Below are 22,836 nucleotides of genomic sequence, written 5' to 3'. Positions count from 1 at the left end.
CGGGGACCATCATGGGGAATTAGTGTTTCTGGTCCCTGCACCTTTAGGCTATGGTGGGCTAGAAGTCCTGGTTCCTATAGGAGGAAAATGGAGGAGGAGTGAAATAACTTTCCACCAGGAATCCATTCCGTTACCTAAAGCTCTGGCTGCTACCCCCTCCAGGCTCCTCATGCCAAGAACACCCAACAGGAAAAGAATGTTCCTAAAGCTCAGGAGTACAGGAGGCTGCCACTACATCACTGGGACAAGGAGAAGCATGTTTGAAATTTAGAGAATTTGCTACGCCATCCCTGCGCTTCCATAACTGCTGACAATGAATGCGCAACCGTGGCAACCATCACCAACAAAGGCACAGTGACCAAGAGCTCATTGGGAACAAAGGTCTGGGTCACCCCACCGAGCAGACCTAGATCAGCTGGCTGAGGTGAAGGGAATCTGAAATAGCTGGCAGAGGAGAGTGATCATGTATGTTAATTATGGCCTCAGGACCAACAATTGTCTTATTTTAATTTTTAAAGAAGAAATTGTAATGGCTGCCACTCAGAGCTACTGACTGCTTACACTCAATTCCTTTTCTCAGTGTGTGTTTCAAGACAAGATGAATGACAGGGGTTCAAAAAGAAAGCTCAAGAAAAGGGAAGAAGAGATAGCATTTGGAATAGACTCCCGTTTCCTCACTTTTATTCTCTTTGCACTCCCCATTCCTGTCATACCCTATTTCTAAGTTAATTTCAGAACACATGGCTTCGATCATTTTGGTCCCATGCTTCCCTCAATGGCTCCTGCTTCCTAAGAAATGGGGTATAAATGTCTCTACCTGTAGTTCATTGCTTTGACAAAATGGTCCCCAACTGACCTTTTCTCCAGAATTTTTGCCTGCTGCCATCTTCCATCTGAATGCTAATCCACCTGGAGAACTCACTCTTTTCTGCACACATCCAAGGCTTTCTTGATACCTCATCCTTACTCAAGCTGTATCCTATGTCAGGGGAGTTTCTTTTTTTTTGTAGTTTTTAATTTTATTATATTATGTTAGTCACCATACAATACGTCATTAGTTTTTGATGTAGTGATCCACGATCCATTGTTTCCGTATAACACCCAGTGCTCCATGCAGTTCGTGCCCTCCTTAACACCCATCCCGGGCTAACCAATCCACCCTCACTCCTCCCCTCTAAAACCCTGTTTGTTTCTCAGGTCCAAAGTCTCTCATGCTTTCTCTCTCCCTCCACCTCTCCCCCGCCATTTTCCCCTTCCTTCTCCTAATGTCCTCCATGTTATTCCTTATGTTCCACAAATAAGTGAAACCATATGATAATTGACTTTCTCTGCTTGACTTATTTCACTTAGCACAATCTCCTCCAGTCCCATCCATGTGGATGTAAAAGTTGGGTATTCATCTTTTCTGATGGTTGAGTAATATTCCATTGTATATATGGACCACACCTTCTTTATCCATTCATCTGTTGAAGGGCATCTCGGCTCTTTCCACAGTTTGGCTATTGCAGACATTGCTGCTATGAACATTGGGGTGCATATGGCCCTTCTTTTTGCTACATCTGTGTCTTTGGGGTAAATACCCAGTAGTGCAATTGCTGGGTCATAGGGTAGCTCTATTTTTAAATTTTTGAGGAACCTCCACACTGTTTTCCAAAGTGGCTGTACCAACTTGCATTCCCACCAACAGTGGAAGAGGGTTCCCCTTTCTCCACAACCTCTCCAACATTTGTTGTTTCTTTCCCTGTCCATTTTGGCCATTCTAACTGGTGTGAGGTGGTATCTCAGTGTGGTTTTGATTTGGATTTCCCTGATGGCTAATGATGATGAACATTTTTTCATATGTCTGTTAGCCATTTGTATGTCTTCTTCAGAGAAGTGTCTGTTCATCTCTTCTGCCCATTTTTTGACTGGATTATTTGTTTTTTGGGTGTTGAGTGTGAGAAGTTCTTTATAGATTTTGGATACCAGCCCTTTATCTGTAGTGTCATTTGCAAATATCTTCTCCCATTCTGTGGGTTTCCTCTTTGTTTTGTTGACTGTTTCCTTTGCTGTGCAGAAGCTTTTTATCTTGATGAAGTCCCAAAAGTTCATTTTTGCTTTTGTTTCACTAGCTTTTGGAGATGTATCTTGAAAGAAGTTGCTGTGGCTGATGTCAAAGACGTTACTGCCTATGTTCTCCTCTAGGATTTGGATGGATTCCTGTCTCACATTGAGGTCTTTCATCCACTTTGAGTTTATCTTTGTGAGTGGTGTTAGAGAATGGTCGAGTTTCATTCTTCTGCATGTGGCTGTCCAATTTTCCCAGCACCATTTATTGAAGAGACTGTCTTTTTTCCATTGCATGTTTTTTTCCTGCTTTGTCAAAGATTTTTGACTGTAGAGTTGAGGGTCCATATCTGGATTCTCTATTCTGTTCCATTGGTCTGTATGTCTGTTTTTGTGCCAGTACCATGCTGTCTTGGTGATCACTGATTTGTAATATAGCTTGAAATCAGGCAACGTGATGCCCCCAGCTTTGTTTTTCTTTTTCAACATCTCCTTGGCAATTCGGGGTCTTTTCTGATTCCATACAAATTTTAGGATTGTTTGTTCCAGCACTTTGAAAAATGTCATTGGAATTTTGATCGGGATGCCACTGAAGGTATAGATTGCTCTGGGTAGCATAGACATTTTAACAATGTTTATTCTTCCGATCCATGAGCATGGAATATTTTTCCATCTTTTTGTGTCTTCTTCATTTTCTTTCATGAGTGTTTTGTAGTTCCTAGAGTATAGATCCTTTACCTCTTTGGTTAGGTTTACTCCGAGGTATCTTATGGTTTTTGGTGCTATTGTAAATGGAATTGTTTCTCTAATTTCTCTTTCTACAGTTGCGTTGTTAGTGTATAAGAAAGCAACTGATTTCTGTGCATTGATTTTGTATCCTGCCACATTACTGAATTGCTGGATGAGTTCTAGTAATTTGGAGGTGGAGTCTTTTGGGTTTTCCACATAAAGTATCATGTCGTCTGTGAAAAGAGAGTTTGACTTCTTCTTTGCCAATTTGAATACCTCTTGTTTCTTTTTGTTGTCTGATTGCTGTTGCTAGGACTTCTAGTACTATGTTGAACAACAGTGGTGAGAGTGGGCACCCTTGACGTGTTCCTGATCTTAAGGGAAAGGCTCTCAGCTTTTCCCCATTGAGGATGATATTTGCTGTGTTTTTCATAGATGGATTTTATGAGCTTGAGGAATGGTCCCTCTATCCCTATACTCTGGAGAGTTTTAATCAGGAAAGGATGTTGTATTTTGTCAAATGCTTTTTCTGCATCAATTGAGAGGACCATATGGTTCTTCTCCCTCCTCTTATTAATGTGTTCTGTCACACTGATTGATTTGAGAATGTTGAACCACCCTTGCATCCCGGGGATAAATCCCACTTGGTCGTGGTGGATGATCCTTTTAATGTATTGTTGGATCCTATTAGCTAGGATTTTGTTGAGGATTTTGGAATCCTTATTCATCAGGGATATCGGTCTGAAATTCTCCCTTTTGATGGGGTCTTTGCCTGGTTTGGGGATTAAGGTAATGCTGGCCTCATAGAATGAGTTTGGAAGTTTTCCTTCTCTTTCTACTTTTGGAAACAGCTTCAGTATAATAGGTATTATTTCTTCTTTGAATGTTTGGTAGAATTCCCCAGGGAATCCATCAGGCCCTGGACTCTTTGTTTTTTTGGGAGGTTTTTGATCACTGCTTCAATCTCGTTACTGGTTATTGGCCTATTCAGATTGTCAATTTCTTCCTGTTTTAGTCTTGGCAGCTTATAGGTTTCCAGGAAGGCCTCCATTTCATCCAGATTGCTCAGTTTATTGGCATATAGTTGTTGATAATAATTTCTACTAATTGTTTCTATTTCCTTGGTGTTAGTCGTGGTCTCTCCCCTTTCATTCATAATTTTATTAATTTGGGTCCTCTCTCCCTTCTTTTGGATAAGTCTGGCCAGTGGTTTATCAGTCTTATTAATTCTTTCAAAGAACCAACTTCTAGTTTCGTTGATCTGATCTACTGTGTTTCTGGTTTCTAATTCATTGATTTCTGCTTTAATTTTAATTACTTCTCTTCTAATGCATGGCTTAGGTGTCGTTTGTTGCTTTTTCTCTAGTTCTTTAAGGTGTAGAGTTAGTTGGTGAATTCGGGATTTTTCTATTTTTTTGAGTGAGGCTTGGATGGCTATGTATTAACCCCTTAGGGCTGCCTTTGCAGTATCCCATAGGTTTTGGACCGATGTGTTTTCATTCTCATTGATTTCCATGAATTGTTTAAGTTCTTCTTTGATATCTTGGTTGACCCAAACATTCTTTAGCTTCCAAGTATTTGAATTTCTGCCAAATTTTTTCTTATGATTGAGTTCCAATTTTAGAGCATTGTGGTCTGAGAATATGCAGGGAATAATCTCAATCTTTTGGTATCGGTTGAGACCTGATTTGTGACCCAGTATATGGTCTATTCTGGAGAAAGTTCCATGTGCACTCGAGAAGAATGAGTATTCTGTTGTTTTAGGGTGGAATGTTCTGTAAATATCTATGAGGTCCATCTGGTCCAACGTATCATTCAAAGCTCTTGTTTCCTTGTTGATTTTCTGCTTAGATGATCTGTCCATTGCTGAGAGTGGAGTACTGAGGTCTCCTACAATTAAAGTATTGTTATCAATATGACTCTTTATTTTGGTTAACAGTTGGCTTATGTAGATGGCTGCTCCCATGTTGGGGGCATAGATATTTACAATTGTTAGATCTTCTTGTTGGATAGACCCTTTAAGAATGATATAGTGTCCTTCTGTGTCTCTAATTTCAGACTTTAGTTTAAAATCTAATTTGTCTGATATACGAATTGCTACCCCAGCTTTCTTTTAGGTCTGCTGGCATGGAAGATGGATCTCCATCCCTTCACTTTCAGTCTGGATGTACCTTTAGGTTCAAAATGAGTCTCTTGTAGACAGCACATGGATGGGTCCTGTCTTTTTATCCAATCTGCAACCCTGTGCTCTTTTATGGGAGCATTTAGGCCATTCACGTTGAGAGTGATTATTGAAAGATATGAATTAATTGTCATCACGTTGCCTGTGAAGACGTTGTTTTTATAGATTGTCCCTGTAAATTTCTGTTGTAGATCACTCTTGGGGTCTTTCTCCTTTTTAGAACCCCTCTTAATATTTCTTGCAGGGCTGGCTTAGTGGTCACATATTCTTTCAACTTCTGCCAGTCGTGGAAGCTCTGCATCTCCCCATCCATCCTAAATGAAAGCCTTGCCAGATAAAGTATTCTTGGCTGCATGTTCTTCTCATTTAATACTCTGAATATGTCTTTCCAGGCCTTTCTGGCTTGCCAGGTCTCTGTGGATAGGTCTGACGTTATTCTGATGTTCCTCCCTCTGTACATAAGGAATCTCTTCCCCCTAACTGCCCTTAAGATGGTTTCCTTGGTTCTAAGATTTGCAACTTTTACTAGTACATGCTGGGGTGTTGGCCTGTTTTCCTTGATCTTAGGAGGGGTCCTCTCTGCCTCTAGGACTCGAATGTTTGTTTCATTTCCCAGATTAGGGAAGTTCTCAGCTACTATTTGCTCAAATACATCTTCTAGCCCTCTCTCTCTCTCCACTTCCTCCGGGATTCCAATTATTCTGACATTGGAACGCCTCATGGTGTCACTTATTTCTCTGATTCTATTTTCATGGATTCTGAGTTGTTTTTCCCTGGCCTCCTCTTTTCCCTTTTTATCTATTAGACTGTCTTCCAGATCACTTATTCTCTCTTCTGTCTCAGTTACCCTAGCTGTTAGATTATCTAGATTGGATTGGATCTCATTGATAGCATTTTTAAGTTCTGCCAATTCCCCTTTTATTTCTGCCCTTAGAGACTCTATGTTACCATTAATTGATTTCTCCATTCTAGCCATTGTCTTCACAAATGCTAGCCTGAATTCCATCTCCGACATCTTGGTTATGTCTGCATCCATTTGTAAATCTGCAGCATAAGTCATAATCTCTGAGTCTTTTCTGTTTTGGGGGCTCCTCCTCCTAGTCATTCTGTTGATGGGTGTTTGGGGGAATGTATAGAGTCCAAATTATTGACCAGAACCCAAGCAAGATGCACCTGTTTTCTTGGGACCTTAGGGTTGCTGGCCTCTTGTTTTCCCAGCCTTTCTGCGGGAGGGGCTTGCCGCACTGTTACTCAGGCAACCCTGTTTGGGCGGAGTTGCCCTGCGCCCCTGTGGCGGGGGATGGGCTCAGTGGGAATCAGTCTTTGGGGCTTTTGTTCTCTGGTGCCTTTCCCTGGTGGCTTTCCGCATCTCTTCCGCGAATCAGAGCAGAAGAGACCCTTTCCAACCCTCTGCCTCAGAGCAGAGAGACCTCAGTCTCTTCTTCAGTGAGCCCTCCAGGCCACACTGTCTCCGTCTCTGTCTGTGCTGTTATAAACTGCAGCGCCCTGGGTTGTGCGCCCCTCCGCAGCGCTCCCAGTCCTGCCTCCAAGTCGGGGCACGTCTCTGCCCTTTGTGCTTCTAAAACCGCCAGCTGCTCCCAGTTCACGCGCGCGCGACTCTGCTGCTTGGGGTTCTGTCCTGAGGACTGCAGTTTGCGTGTGCGTGACCGCCGCCTCAGTTTCTGTCCGTGGGGGCTGCAGTTCGCGTGCGCGCAACCCCGCCGGTCTGGTCCTCCACCCTGGGGGCTGCCCTAAAGTTCTCTCCCGACGCTACCGGTCTGCGAGTCTGTGCCCCGTCCGCAGCGTGTGAGGCTGTCACTCACCGGTGGTGTAGGATCCCCACATCCAGGCACCCTCCCGCCGCCGTTTATCCTCTGATATCCGCCTGCAGTATCACGGCTCTCCGCTTCGTACCTCAAAACCAACCGCATGCAATATTCTGTTTGTATAGATCCAGATCTTCTTGCATCTCAGGCTGGTTTCATGGGTGCTCAGAGTGGTCTGGTAGATATCCAGCTCAATTCCGGGGACCAGTTGAAATAGGGTCCCCTACTCCTCTGCCATCTCCCCCCCCCCCCGGGGAGTTTCTTTCAAGTGTTCCAATGTCCATATATCTCCTTAAGAGAAATAGTGAGCATGAAACTCTGCCAATTGTAAAGTGCTACTCAAATGGGAAGTTTTTCTATACTAATGAAAGTATAGAGTCAACCAAAGAGTCATCCTTCAAGACTCTTAAATGTCAGCTTCTACATGAAATTATTTTCTTCTATCCTTAACTTCTGCGTTCTCTTCCATCAAACTGCTAAGAGTCTTACTAACTCCTGCTTAGATGAAAGCAGTCCACGCACTTGTCTTAACATTCCCCTGTGACTAAATGTTGTGAAGGCAGGGCCATCCTTGTCATGGGCATTCTCCTTGCAGAACTCAGTGCCTCGTTCAGGAGAAGAGGTTGAGTTTGCATCACCGAGTGAATTGAAAGACAAGTACAATACTTATGGGAAAAGCACCCTCAACAGGAAGGGAGATTTTAAAATGTAAAGTTAAGGACTACGGCTACCAGGAAAGATTTAGTAACAAAAAACAGACAAAATATATACAACAAACACATTCAAGACACTGAACATTTTGAACAGTGACACCTGAGAGGGAAAACAAAGGACGCAAGCCCTACATTCACCCCAGATTACTGCTTTGAAAGACTGTACAGGTCATGACAGAGGGCATGGGAACCCAGCTGGCTGATTTCTTCCATGGAGGAGCTGGGTCCTATAGTACAAGAACAAGAGCTAGAGTTTTCTAGAGTGTAGAGTATCAGAGAGGATAGAAATGCACAGAGAACCCTGGGAACCTGTGGACGGTCCCCCTCAAGTATCCAGCAAAGAAAACAGACACACACATGTGAAAGAGCAGATGGGAAAGAACAATCTAAGGGCTGGAGGGAGCTGTGTTCTGGGCTCACACACAACGCACAACAGTACCTGTTCCCAGCAGGCAGACTAGAAAAAGTCAAAATCCACGGGCATTGGTAGAAGACTCAGGAGTAGAGAATAATTAGCTCTAGATGAGTACTGCTTCAATCACACCTAACAAACCAAACTATTTTCAGTTACGTAAGTGAAGCTCAAGCTTAAGAATATTTATAGAGGAGCGCCTGGGTGGCTCAGTTGTTAAGTGTCTGCCTTCGGCTCTGGTCATGATCCCAGGGTTCTGGGATTGAGTCCCACATCGGGCTCCCTGCTTGGCGGGAAGCCTGCTTCTCCCTTTCCCACTCCCCCTGCTTGTGTTCCTGCTCTCACTGTCTCTCTCTCTGTCAAATAAATAAATAAAATCTTTAAAAAAAATAAGAATATTTATAGAAACATGAAAAGAGGCAGCACCCAGTAATATAAAATCCAAATATCTGGCAGGAAAATAAGACCCATCATGAGGAAAATTAACAAATCAGTTGAAACTGATTCAAAAGAGACACAGATGTTAGAATTAGCAGGAAAGGACATTAAAACAGTAATTATAACTAGATTTCCTATGATCAAAACAGAAGCAGGGATGGGGAAGTTAAAAAAAAAAGGCCCAAACTGAACTTCTAGATATAAAAACCACAATGTCGGAGATGAAAAATAAAACAGATTAGAAATTGCAAAGGAAAAGAAAGTGAACTTGAATTTTTTTAAGTTTTATTTATTTTAGAGAGAAGAAAAAGCGCGCATGCACACCCACAAGTGGGGGGAGGGGCAGAGGGACAGCATCTTCAAGCAGACTCCCCACTAAGTGTGGAGCCAGTGAAGGGTTCAATCTCACAACCCATGAGATCATGACTTGAGCTGAAATCAAGAGTCGGACATTTAACTGACCACGTAGGCACCCCAAAAAGATAGTGAACTTGAAAGATAGCAACAGAAACCATTCAAACTGAAATACAAAGAGAATGAAGAATCTAAAAAGAAAAGAACATCAGTGATTTATGGGACAACTTCAAGAGACATCTAAATACTTAAGTACTTGGAGTTCTCAATAATAGTAATGGCTGAAAATACTTTAATAGTAATGGCTGAGAAGCTTCCAAACTTGATGAAAACCATAAACCTGCAGATCCAAGAATTCCAAGGCTCAAAATGACAGGGAAATTATAATGTTACATCATAATCAATTTGCTCAAAATCAACAATTAAAAAAAAAATCTTAAGAGCAGCTGTGTTATAGGGGCACCTGAGTGGCTCAGTCGGTTAAGTCTCTGACTCTTGATTTCAGCTCAGGTCATGATCTTGGGGTCCTGGGATAGAGCCCTGCATCAGGCTCTGTGCTCAGCATGGAGTCTGCTTCAGATTCCCTCCCTCTGCCCCTCCCCCCTTTCTTTCTCTCTAAAATAAATAAATCTTAAAAAAAAAAAAAAGAGCAGCTGTGTTATACAAAGATACAAAAATAAGGGTGATGGCAGACTTCTCATTGGAAATAATGTAAGCAAAAAGACAAGTGAGGAACATCTTCAAAGCACTGAAAGACAAGATACCGCCAACCTAGAATCTATACCCAATATAGGTATATTTCAAAAAGAAAAGCAAAATAAAGATGTTTTTGTATACACAAAAGCTGAAAAAAGAAATCATCACCAACAGAACCACACTACCAGGAAATGTTAAAGTCCTTTGGGCAGAAGGAAAATGGCATCATTTTGAAAGCTAGACAAAATAATAAGGAGCACAGAAAATGTTAATTACGTGGGTGAGCATATAAGATTTTTTTATTATATGAATCTCTTTACTATATGTATAAATACAAAAAATAACAAGGTGTGGTGGTATTTAACACACATGTAAAATAGTACAAAGGCTGCAAGGCTACCAGAAAAGAAATGGAAGTATACCACTGCAAAGTTCTTTTATTATATGTGAAGTGGAATAATATCACTTAGGATAGACTAAAGATATATCCTATAAACCCTGAAGTAACTACAAAAATAGCAAAACAAGGAGTTGTAGCTAATTAGACAAAGAAGAGAAAAGAAAAAGAGAACAAAGATGAGAAAGCAATTATCAAGATTATAGATCTAAACTTAACCATATCAGTAATCACATTAAATGCAAAACCTTTAAACATCCCAATGAAAAGGCAGAGATAATAAAAAAAGGATTTAAAAAAAGGCAAGACCCAACTATATGTTGCTTATAAAAAATGGACTTCATATACAAAGTCACACAGGTTAAAAATAAAAGGTGGGTATGTTAAAACTACTCAAAAGAAAGCTGGAGAAGACAGAGTAAATCTCAGCTCAAAGAATATTGCCAGGGATGAGGAAGATCATTTCATAGTGATACAATAGTCAAAATGACCCAAACAATGAAGCTTCAAAATAAATGAAGCAAAATTTATAGATCTGCAAAGAGAAATAGACAAAACCACAATTATACTCAGAGGTTTCAACAGCCCTTTTCAATAATTCATAGAACAAATAGGCATAAAGTTAGCAAGGACATAGAAGACTTGAATAATACCATCAACCAGAATGACCTGCTTGACATTTATAGAACATTCAACCCAACAAAAGCAAAATTCACACTATTCTCAAAAGAGCTCATAAAGAGGGACCATATTCTAGGTAATAAAATAAGTATGAATAAATTTAACCTAGTTTAAGTCATATAAAGTATGTTCTCTGACTACTATGGAATTAAGTTAGAAATCAATAACAAAGATCTCTGGAAAATGCCCAAGTATTTGGAAACAAAATAACACATTTCTAAATAACCTACAGGTCAAAAAGAATTCAAAAAGGAAATCAGAAAATGTTTTGTACTGAATGAAAAATGAGAACACAAATATGATTCCATTAAAGCAGAACATAGGGGGAAATTTATAGCACTAAATTCATGCATTAGAAATGAAGAACGGTCCCAAATCAATGACCTCAGATTTAACCTTAAGAAATTAGAAGAGTAAACTAAATTCAAAGTGAGCAAAACAAAGTGATGAAGATCAAATTGGAAATCAATGACACAGAAAACAAATAATAGAGAAAGTCATTGAAATCAAAAGATTTCTCTTTGAGAACATCAACAAAACTGATAAACCTCTAGCCAGAAAGATAAAGGAAAAAGAGAGAGAGAGATAGAGAAGACTCTAATTACCAATATTAGGACTGAGTATTAACAAACATTGCCAATAAATTCAACGAACTGGATGAAAAAGGAAAAACTCCTTAAAAGACACAACTACCAATGCTTACTGAAGAAAAAACAGATAACCTGATCAGCCCTATATCTACTAAGAAATTGACATTTCATATGATCCTGTATATAGAAAGTCTCAAGGAATCCTGAAGAAAAGTACTATAGCCTATAAATTCAACAAAGTTGCAGGATACAAGATCAACACACAAAAATCAGCTGTTTCAATCACTTAAAAATGAACATTCTGGAAGGAAATTAATAAAGCTATTCTGTTTACAATAGTATCTAGAAAGATAAAATATCTGGTAATAAATTTAAGGAGGTGAAAGACTCGTATCTGAAAACTATAAAATATGGCTGAAAGAAATTAACTAAATAAATGAAAAGACATCCTCTGTTCATGAATTGGCAGACTTAATATTGTTAGGACATCAGAACCACCCAAAGTGATCTACAGCTACAATTCAATCTCTGTCAAAATCACAACAGCTTTTTTTTTTTGCAGAAATGGAAGACAATCCTCAAATTCATGAAATAGAAGTTGGAAGACTCTTTTATGTCCTAATTTCAAAACTTACCACAAAGCTAGAGTAATCAAAACAGTGTAGTACTCACATAAAGATGGAGATATAGACCAACAGAATAGAAAGCCCAGAAATAAACTCACACATAAAGTCAAAGGATTTTTGAAGACCACACAATAGGGAAAAAATAGTCTCTTCAACAGATGTACTGGGACAACTGGATATCCCCGTGCTAAAGAATAAGGTTGGACACCTACCTTACACCAGGATAAAAATTAACTCAAAATGAAAATTACCTCAAAAATATAAGGACTCAGCCATAAAATTCTTTTATTTATTTATTTGAGAGAGAGACAGAGACAGAGATAGCGAGAGAGAGCATGAGCTGGGAGGAGAGGGAGAAGCAGGCTCCCCGCTGAGCAGGGTGCCCGATGTGGGGCTCGATCCCAGGACCCTGGGATCATGACCTGAGCCGAAGGCAGACGCTTAACCGACTGAGCCACCCAGCTGCCCCAGCCATAAAATTCTTAAAAGAAAATATGAGGGTAAATCTTTCTAACCTTGGATTAGGCAATGGATTCTTAGATGTGATAACAAAAGCACAAACAACAAAAGGAAAAAACTGTTAAAATTAACTTCATGAAAATTAAAAATTTTTGCAAATGAAAGGACATTATGATTCAAGTGAAAAGATAACTGAGGGAATGAAAGAAAGTATCTGCAATCATATGTCTAATAAAGGTAAAGAATTCTTACAAGTCAAAACCAAAAGACAATCACCTATTTAAAAAATGAGTGAAGGTGGCGCCTGGGTGGCTCCGTCGCTTGAGCAACTGCCTTCGGCTTGGGTCGTGATCTCAGGGTCCTGGGATCGAGCCCCGCATCGGGCTCCCTGCTCCGCGGGAAGCCTGCTTCTCACTCTCCCACTCCCCTGCTTGTGTTCCCTCTCTCTCTGTCAAATAAATAAATAAAATCTTAAAAAAAAAAAAATGAGTGAAGAACTTGAACAAAGAATCTGTCCAAAGAATATATACAAATGGCCAATAACATATAAAAAGATTCCTAATATCATTAGTCATTAAGAAAATGGAAACCAAAATCACCATGAAATACCACTTCACACCTAACCAGGATGGTTTTCTTTAAAAAAAAAAAAAAAAAAAGGAAAATGACAAAGGTTGACAAGGATCTGGAGAAACTGCAAGACTCATACATTGCTGGTGGGAATGTAAAATGTGCAGCCACTGTGGAAAAGAGTTTGGTGGTTCCTGGAATAAACACAGAATAACCTTATGACCCAGCAATTCCACCTCTAAGTATAAAACCAAAAGAACAGAAAACAGAGGCTCAAAGAGATACTTGTACACCAATGTGCACTGTAGCATCATTCACAATAGCCCAAAGTGGAAACAATCCAAGTGTCCATCAGGAGATGAATGGATATTGCAAGCAGTGCTATGGCAGATGATGGACATTGTCTGACACAATTTGAGCTTGCCATGGCAAGAAAGTCTAACCTGTTCCAGTGTTCTCCTCCATGAGACCAACTGTTATATAGACTTCAACAGTGTTCCAGCTCTGGGCTAAAGTGCAGTTGAGATGTGTTCTTGTTCAGGTACATGGGGGATGAGAAGGTCAGGAGTGCCAACCTTTACTAACCACCTGGTCTTCTGAGACATCACCACTTCATCTTAATCTTACCGAACAGTTAATGCCTCTACTATTCTGGAACATTCCATCCTTACCCAGAGTTTTTTACATAGGAAATGACAGGGTATGAGTTTCGTCTGTGAATCCTTTTAGAATTACAAGTAGCATTGTGTTTGTGTATGGTGTTCTGAGGGAAGGTTCCAAAGCAAAAGGGGGCAAGGGTTTTAAATGTTCATGAGAGACAGTGAGGTGTAATATAAACTGGAGTATTAAGCTTTTACTTTTTTTTTGTTTGGCCTGAAAAAAAAAAAAGAGAGGGAGAGAAGAGAGATGAATGGATAAAAATATGGTATATCCATTCAATGGAATATTATTAGGCCATAAAAGTAATAAAGTTTTGATACATGCTACAACATGGATGAAACTTGAAACATAATGGTAAGTGAAATAAGTGACACAAAAGGACAAATGTCAAATTATTCCATTTATATGAAATTTCTAGAATAGGCAAACTCATAGAGACAGGAAGTAGAAAAAAGGTTGCCAGGGGCTGGGGGTATAAGAGGTTATAGCTTAATGGTTACAGAGTTCTGTTTAGGTTAATGAGAAGTTTTGGAAATCAATAGCGGCAATGGTTGGTCAATAGTGTGAATGAAATTCATGCTGTCAAATTATACATTTAAAATGGTAAAAAAGCTAATTTTATGTTAAACATATTTTACCACAACTTAAAAGAAAAATACTGGTTGACCACTCACCACACCAAATATTGTTGAGGATGTGGAGAGGCGGGAACTCTCATACATGCTGGTGGGAATGCAAAATTATGACGCCAATGTGGAAAGCAGTTGGCAGTTCTTAGAAAGCTCATCTACTATACAATCCAGCTATTCCACTCCTGGGTATTTTATTTATCTAAGAGAAATTAAAGTCTATTTCCATACAAAGACCTACATATGAATTTTCACAGCACTTTTATTTGTAACAGCCAAAAACTAAGCAATCCAAATGCCTATCAATAGGTGAATGTACTTGTAATTCTAAAATTGAGATATAGCTACATAAAGCAGTATTACTAGCAACGAAAAGAAACAAATTACTAATACACAACAACTTAGATGAATCTCAGTGTTTGTACCAAGAGAAAAAGGCCAGATGAAAAAAGTACGTACTATAAATCTCTAGAAAATCCAAAATAATCTACAGTGACTGAAAGATCAATGGTTGCCCAGGGGCTCAGGGAAGGGTGGGGGAGAGTCTTTGAAAACTTTTTGGGGTGATGGACATGTTAACTAACTTGGTTGTGGTAACAGCTACCCTAGTGTATATATATGTTAAAACTCATCAAACTGTCCACTTTAAATATACACAGCTCATTGTATGTCAATTGTACCTCAGTGGAGCAGTATTATAAATGAAAGGGCAGATGAAGTTTGCAACTGATAATTAACTAGCAAAAGTTTTTTTTTTTTTTTCCCCTAGTGGCACACCAATTTTCCCTAACTTTTTATTTTTTGAATGGGTCTTACAGAGAAGCTAAAAACAATTGCTTAATAAACTGCCTGTCCTTTAGGAACTACACTGTCAACTGACTTCTCCAAGGCTATTTTCACCTTAGGAAAAGACACTTTCCCACTTCCTTCCCCCCTTCCTTCGTTCCTTCCTTTCTCATTCAACAAATATTTATTCAGCATCTACTAATTATCAGGCATTATTCTAGGCATTGGGAACAAAGACATAGAGAAGATAAAAAATTCTTGCTCTCGGGGCGCCTGGGTGGCTCAGATGGTTAAGCGTCTGCCTTCAGCTCAGGTCATGATCCCAGGGTCCTGGGATTGAGTCCCGCATCGGGCTCCCTGCTAGGCGGGGAGCCTGCTTCTCCCTCTGCCTCTCTCTCTCTCTTTGACTCTAATGAATAAATAAAAAAAAAAAAAATTCTTGCTCTCATGGAGCTTATATTTGAGTGGGAGAAGACAGACAATAAAAAAACTAAGTACAATATGTGGTATGTTGTTTGAGAAGAATTATTATGGGGAAAAAATAAGGCAGACAATGACCAATAAGGCAAAGCCCGGCCAAGGAAAAGGAGTAAGTAAAGTCTGCTTTTCATGAGGAAGTCACAGAAATAATCATGGAGAAGACAATATTTAAGCAAAGACCTAAAGGGGGTGAGGGGTCAGCCATGCAGAGAGCTGGGGAATGAGCATCAAGATAGAACTAGCAAGAGCAAAACCTCTGAGGCAGAACCATGCTGGCTTCTGGGGAAAAAGCAAGAAGGCCAATGTGCACTGGTGAGAAGCAAGCAAGGAGGAAAGTAATAAGAGATTATGTCAGAGATGATAGGGGAAGATCATATAGAGCTGGTGAGCCATTATCGATTTTGACTCTGAGTGAGATAGGAAGCCATCGGAGGGTTGAAGAGGAGACTGGGTGGGTAAGGGGCAGAGGCTGGTTGGGTTAAGGGAAGGTGGGGGAAGGGTAGAAGCAAGGAGGGTAGTTAGTATGGAGGGTAGGTACAGTAACCCAAGCAAAAGACAATGGTGGCTTGGTCCAGGAGGTAGAAAAAAAGATTTGCTTACAGTCATGTGTGAAATAGAAAGAAGAAAGAGAGTCAGGGCTTTTGGCAGGAATAACCTGAAGGCCATTAACTGAAATGTGGAAAATTGTGATGAAAGTTTTTTTGGGAGAAAGATTGAGTTCGATTTTACATGGATTGTGTTTGAGGTGCCAGTAAAACATCTCCTTTAATGGGATTAGTAAGGAAGAGCATAGAAGGAAGGGACACATCTGAAAGTGAAATGAGGTCAAGAGTGATCACTGTTAAAAGAGAAACTGATTAGGATTAGGTGATCCAGACAGAAGACCATGCAGGTGAAGCCATCAGGTCACTGATATGGAGTGACCAACACAAAGGCACCAAGATAGGCCAAGAGCTCTGCATGGAGCTCCATTGTGCAAGAGGAGTGAATCTTTGGGATTCACACAAGAGCATTCTAGGCAGGTGCCAGTGGAGGCCTGTGGCTACAGAGATGAAGAAGAGTGGGTAGATTTAGACACATTTAGGAGGTTAAAATTAACAATACTTGGTTCAACACTATAAGCAAATAAATCTAGGATAAAATACTGAAACTCAGAAATAGTTATGGTGCCAGATTTATTCAAAAAGCAAAAACAGGAAATGCTATTAATTCTTGATAATTCTAATGAATGTTTCTTTCAAATCCAAGGACATGGTGCAGTATTTTAAATGGCATGTGTAATGCCAGAACACCTAAATAGAAAGGGCAGCATTTAGAAATCATTACATTTATGTATGTATGTATGTAGGTATATATTAGAGCATGAGAAATATCAGGAAGGAGATACTACCAAATATTTAGAGCAGTGATCGCTAGATGGTGGAATTTCTGGTGACTTTTGTTTTTTTTCTTTCTGTTTACTAAGTTTAATTGTCATGTTTTCTTTCACAACTTAAAAACAGAGTATTAGTTTTGTCCCTCTAGAAAGAAAATGAAAGAGGCAATAATCTATGAGTGACTTACAGTTGATCAAATTCTTGCTAGATTCCTGGCTCCATTTTTAAGCTCTGAGATGTCAGAAGCTATTAACATGAAGATTCCAATTTGGGTAAAAAATGAGATTTAAAAAATTGAAGTCTTTAAAATTCACAAATAAAAAAATACAAGTTCTGTTTGCTGTGCAGATTAACTAAAGTGGGATCTAGAATATGATATTCGTGTTTTTAAACACTGTCAATATTGGGAAGAAGCAAGAAAGGGAAAGAATAATCACCTGTTGAAGCACAGTGAACTATAAGTGAGATACAACAATAATTTGGGACTTGGGAAGTCCATCTTTTTCTTTGATTTGCATTTGGATTGATGGGAGTCTCTAACCTAGAATAAAAAAATTCATCACTTTGTTTTCTTGTTCTAAGTGAAGCCACCCCAAATCCCACGTATTTCTCTTTTGTAATTATGTTTATTTATTATTATTATTATTATTTTTAAAGATTTTATCTATTTGAGAGAGAGAATGGAAGAGAGAGAGCACGAGAGGGGGGAGGGTCAGAGGGAGAAGCAGACTCCCTGCTGAGCAGGGAGCCCGATGTGGGACTTGATCCTGGGACTCCAGGATCATGACCTGAGCCAAAGGCAGTCGCTTAACCAACTGAGCCACCCAGGCGCCCTAATTATGTTTATTTTTAATACCCTATGCTCATGATTCTTTTATATGCTGAATGTTAACACTTAGCTGATGGCATAAAACCATCTCTGCTCCTGCACTTATTTTTATTGAAGTGTAATTGACAAACAATATCTTATTAGTTTCAGGTGTACACCATAGTGATTTGGTATTTTTACACATTCTGAAATGAGCCCCACTTTAAGTCTAGTCTGTTACCAAAGTTATTACAATATTATTGACTGTATTTCCAGGGCTGTATATGACATCCTCATGGCATATCTGTTTATAACTGTCCCTCTTAAACCCCTTTACCTATTCCACCCACTTCCAACTCCTCCCCACACTGGTAACCAAAAGCCGCTGTACAGACTGTGAGTGTCTGGCAGCTTTGGCACACCAGCTGGAGCCGGAGCAAGTGCAGGGCAGGAGGGTCCCAGGCCACACTGGCCTTGCCTCGGTGAGATGGCTGGATCAGATGCAGGCCAAGGGGCAGTGTCAGTGCGTGCTACATAGCAGCCGGCATGGCAAGACAGTGGGGGCTGGCATGGGCACAAGCCAGGGGTGTCCTAGAGCTCACCACACTGGGCTGTTCTGGCAGGTGGGCTGGAGCTGGAGCAGCTGTGGAGGCAGGGGCGTTCCTAGGGCACACCCTATTGGGACTGCCTCTTAGCAGGATGGCTGGGCTGGGCACAGGCCATGGGGGGCCCTGAGCTCATCACTTACCAGGGCCCCCTCGACCCAACAGCTGGAGCTGAGGTGGGTGCAGGCTAGAGATGCCCAGGGTGTGCAGTACTGGGGTCACCTTAGGAGACAGCTGGAGTTGGTATAACCTAGGGGTCTGGGCATGCTGAGGTGGCCCTAGCAGGCTGGGCTAGAGACCCTGGAACCTGTGCCCATTGGGTTTATCAAGATGGAGAGTGAACGTAAAAACTAGTTCTCGCTGGCACCTTCAACCCAGAAGGAGTTCACGCAGTTTCCTGCCCGTTTGGCAGAGGCTTTGGGGTTAGTAAGTAGATTTCCTTTACTGACAGTCTAGTTATCCTTTATTTATTTAAATATTTATTTATTTATTTATTTAAGCGAGAGAGGGTACAAGCCAGGGGAGGGGCAAAGGGAGAGGGAGAGGCAGGCTTCCCACCGAGCAGGGAGCCCACACGGGGCTCGATCCCAGGACACTGAGATCATGACCTGCGCTGAAGGTAGACGCTTAACCGATTGAGCCACGAAGGCACCCGCCCTTTATTTTTTTTTAATTTAAATTTTAGTTAGTTAACATGTAGTGCAATATTGGTTTCTGGAGTAGAATTCAGTGGTTCATCACTTACATACAACACCCAGTGCTCATCACAAGTGCTCTCCTTAATACCCATCACCCATCTAGCCCATCCCCCACCCACCTCTCTAGTTGCCCTTAAACACTGTTTTTTCACTGTGCCCCAGGGCAGCCAAGTCTGTATATGGGGCCCCTCAGTAATATCCTTCCCCACCGCAGGTGGCACTTTGGGAGTGGGGTCCTATTATCACTGTGTCTCCATGTCCCTGGCTCTGCTTTATGTGTTCTCTCTATCCTTGTTGTGCAGAAGCTGTTCAATCAGCCCTCAGTTCATCTTCAGGAGGAATTGATCTATATGCAGGTATAGGTTCTGTGTGTCACGGGAGGGGGTGTGTTCAAGGTCTTCCCACCCCTCTATCTTGGACCGCCTTCCTGCAGAGAAATTTATTTCTGTAAGAAAGGAATTGCTTCTCCACCTGTGCTTACTTCCTCCTCCAGCAGAAGTAACCTGCCCAAAGCAAGGGCTTTACTTTTAGAAGTCTAAATTGCTTGCACATGGAATTCTTGAAATAGATTATTTCCACTGGGACTCAGCATACTTTTAATTCTAGATCATTATTTTAACATCTGCTTATTTGTTTGTCCCTTGAGTGAGCCCAACTCATCCCAGGTGACAGCAGATGGTCAGGCTTCTGCTTGTGGCAACTCAGTGTCACTGGGTCCCAGGACTCACTTCCTCCTATGAGCTGGCTCTCCAGTATCCTTTCGAGCACCTCATTACTGGCTTCAATCTGCTCTCCCTGCCCCTCCTGTCTAACCCTTCTGACCACCCTAGGCTCTGCTTGGCTGCCACTCACAACCCCTCTGATCCCCAGCCCTGGGAACAGCTACAGCACACCTGGTCCTTTGCAGACCCACCTAGCAACTAAATACAGCACTATCTTTTACTGAGGGCATGCCATGTGCCAGGAGCCATGTCTTAATCTGTGTCCAGTCCTTACACCAGCACTACAAGGGAAGTATTTTCTTATATACTTGGCACAAATAAAGAAACTGGAACCCAGAGGGCACATAACTGGTTCCAGGCAGAGTTAAGCAAGAGGTCTATGCCCTTTGAGACCTCCATCCTCTTCCTGGCATTCCTTTGTGCCCCCAGGGTCATTGTCCAGCTTGGTGGGGATGGAAGAAGGGGGCTCCTGCTCAGGGAGAACCACTGTGCTGTGTGTGCTGCTCTCACACATGCCTTTCTTGTTCTTCTGCCATTAGCACAGCTATGTCAGCACCTGCTTGCTTTGCAATGCCAAGTAGTGGCCCCTGTTGCTTAAAGTGACTTAGAACGATGCTCCAAATCCCATGCTTAACTGGCTAGCAATACTCATTCTCCTGACCAAATCCCTAATCCTTTCGAGGATTAAAAATCTCAACAAATAAAAGGATCCCCTTTGTTATCCAATGATATGAAGTCAGACAGCAATTCTCCTCCTGGCCAAACAGCCCTGCCTCCCTGCTCCCTGTCCAGCCTCCGGTGCACTTCCCCCTGGGAGCAGCTGGGGCAGCGGTGGTTCTGTCCTCCCAGGAGAGTCTGGCCCCATGTTTAATTTAAATCTTCGCTGCCCAAGTCTGTCTTCCTCTGTTCTATTCTTGATAAAGCTGGACCTTTTCTGCAGCATAAGAAGGCAGATGAGAGCAGGCCTCAGCTGAAAGTCTGAGTCCAGCACTCCTTGCCATGCATCTCATCTGAGAAGCAGATTTCACATCCCTGCGTCCCGGCTGCCACATAGGGCCTGGCATGCAGCGCACACAGGTGGTGCACACAGGTGGCTGGACGTGTGTTTAGCTGTTTAGCTGTTTAGCACTGCCATCTCACTACCCCACACCTCTGCCATGTCCTTGCCCCTTTCCATAAAAGGCAGTCACAGAGTGGAGACGGGAGAGTCTGCGAGACCTTAAGGTCCAACAATGTCCGTTTCCAGATAGGGAACAATCCTGGGCTGTGAGAGGAGTGACATGGTCAAGGTCCCACAGCCACATCACGGCTGGTCTCCCATCTCTCTGCCCAGCCTGAAACTGTTCACCACAACTCCATTCCATTCCCCTTCTGCTCCTTCAGAAGTCCCCAGGCTCGCATTGTCCCTCTGAAGCAATCAGTCAGGGCCAGAAGCGGAACGGTCCATGCTCAAACGATGGTCAGCGCCTAAGCCAAAGTTCCAGAACTGCCTCCTCTACTTTTTACTTTTCATATTCTCTCCAAGGAAAACCCCCCAAGATACCGAGTAAACATATGTGATGGTTAATTTTATGTGTCACCTTGACTGGCCAAGAAGCAGTGCCCAGATTAAACACTGTTTCTGTCATTCTGTCATTCTGTGTGTGTGTGTGTGTGTGTGTGTGTGTGAGAGGGTGTTTCCTGGGAGATTAGCATTTGAGTCCATGGACTCAGCAAAGTACATGGTCCTCCTGGACATGGGAGAGCATCACCCAATCCACTGGGGACCTGAATAGAACAGATGGAGGAAGGAGAAATTTGCTCTTTTTTCCTGCCTCACTGACTGAGCTGGGATATCATATCTCATCTTCTGCCCTCAGACTGAGATTTACATCATTGGCTCCTTTGGTTCTCAGGCTTTCAGTCTGACACTGAATTACACCACCAGCTTTGCTGGTCTCCAGCTTGCAGAAGGCAGATCGTGAGACTTCTCACCTTCCATAATCCCATGAGCCAATTTCTCTAACAAATCTCTCTAGACATACAGATCTCCATATATATAGATATCTGTATGTCTACATCTCTCTAGATATGGACATCTACAGATAGATTTATTATAGCTATTGGCATATAGATACTGACACAGAGAGATAGATACAGAGAGATCTACCTATCTATCTCTCCTATTGGTTCTATTTTTCTGGAGAACTCTAATATAATATCCAACAACCTTTTAGAGTCTATTACCCTTTCTGAATACTCCAAGAGACCTAAGTAAGGCCTCTTCCCAAAGTAGTCTCAAGGCCCTAAGATCAGTTGGTATGAAACAGGAAGAGACTGGAAGAACCTCTGTTTCTGTAAATGGTCCCACCCTTGGTGATTTCTGCCGAAGACTGCCTTCTGAGTTTCAGCTGACCTACGTGGTAAAAATCATGGCTCTTGGGGCAGACACCTCCCATGGGGAAACTGCACATGTACCTCTATGTACCTATCTCCACACACACACATGCTCATGTCAGTCAATGGGTGTACTGTGTACCTACAGCTTACCCTTACCTTTTAAACTTTATTTTTTTTAAGTATAACTTTATCAGATTATTTTTTTATTTTATTATGTTATGTTAATCACCATACATTACATCGTTAGTTTTTGATGTAGTGTTCCATGATTCATTGTTTGCGTATAACACCCAGTGCTCCATTCAATACATGCCCTCTTTAATACCCATCACCAGGATAACCCATCCCCCCACGCCCCTCACCTCTAAACTTCAAAAACAAAGAATATTTGTTACATATTTTAATCTTATGTTACAAGATTTCTGGAGGCCTTGGAGGACAGGATGTGGTATTTGGAATTTTAAAAAAACAGGCAGTTACCTGAAAAGAGGCCAGAAACAGAGGAAATCCCCAGGTTGCCCAAGTTCACACCTGGACAGAAACCCAGGATATCAAGCAGAGGAGGTCCAGGGCATGCTGTGGATGATATTCCAAAATGCTAGTGTCTCCTAAAAGTGTGTCCACTCTGGGAGGTGTGGACTGAAAGGATTTCATAGAGGCAGGGCGGGTGCAGACTATGAAAGACAAGCTAACAGTATGAAGCAGAACGGTGCAGATGTGGAACAGCATCCCCTGGCAGGGGCTGCAGAGGGGTGCATCAGGAGGCCAGCTGACAGTGATTCTCATTAAGAAAAGCTGTTGGGAACAGAGGCTGCCAGTTCAATGAAGTCTGGGACACGGCACCAGCTGTAAAAGGATTCACCCCAGGAAGCACAAGCACTGTTCGTAATTAACTACTACACAGATCTGAGCCAGCCAACACAGGCTCCTCCCACATGGATCAATCTACCGGGAACGCAAATAAAGCATCCCTG

General features: G+C 41.7%; 1 protein-coding gene and 1 non-coding gene across 3 annotated transcripts in view; one reads left to right on the top strand and one right to left on the bottom strand.

Moving 5' to 3' along the window:
- The window catches only part of ATP10A (ATPase phospholipid transporting 10A (putative)), a 196,963-nt gene that overhangs the window by 83,162 nt on the left and 90,965 nt on the right, over positions 1 to 22,836 (bottom strand). The gene's annotated exons all lie outside the window — the stretch shown is intronic.
- On the top strand, positions 13,093 to 13,214 carry LOC123325936. The gene has a single exon (XR_006540769.1). It is a non-coding gene; the product is annotated as a small nucleolar RNA SNORA28 (small nucleolar RNA).

The sequence above is a fragment of the Neomonachus schauinslandi genome, chromosome 9 (assembly GCF_002201575.2).
Source record: "Neomonachus schauinslandi chromosome 9, ASM220157v2, whole genome shotgun sequence".
In the NCBI taxonomy this organism is placed as follows: domain Eukaryota; kingdom Metazoa; phylum Chordata; class Mammalia; order Carnivora; family Phocidae; genus Neomonachus; species Neomonachus schauinslandi.
The sequence above is the reverse complement of the archived record's forward strand: the minus strand, read 5'-3'. Positions and strand labels throughout refer to the sequence as shown.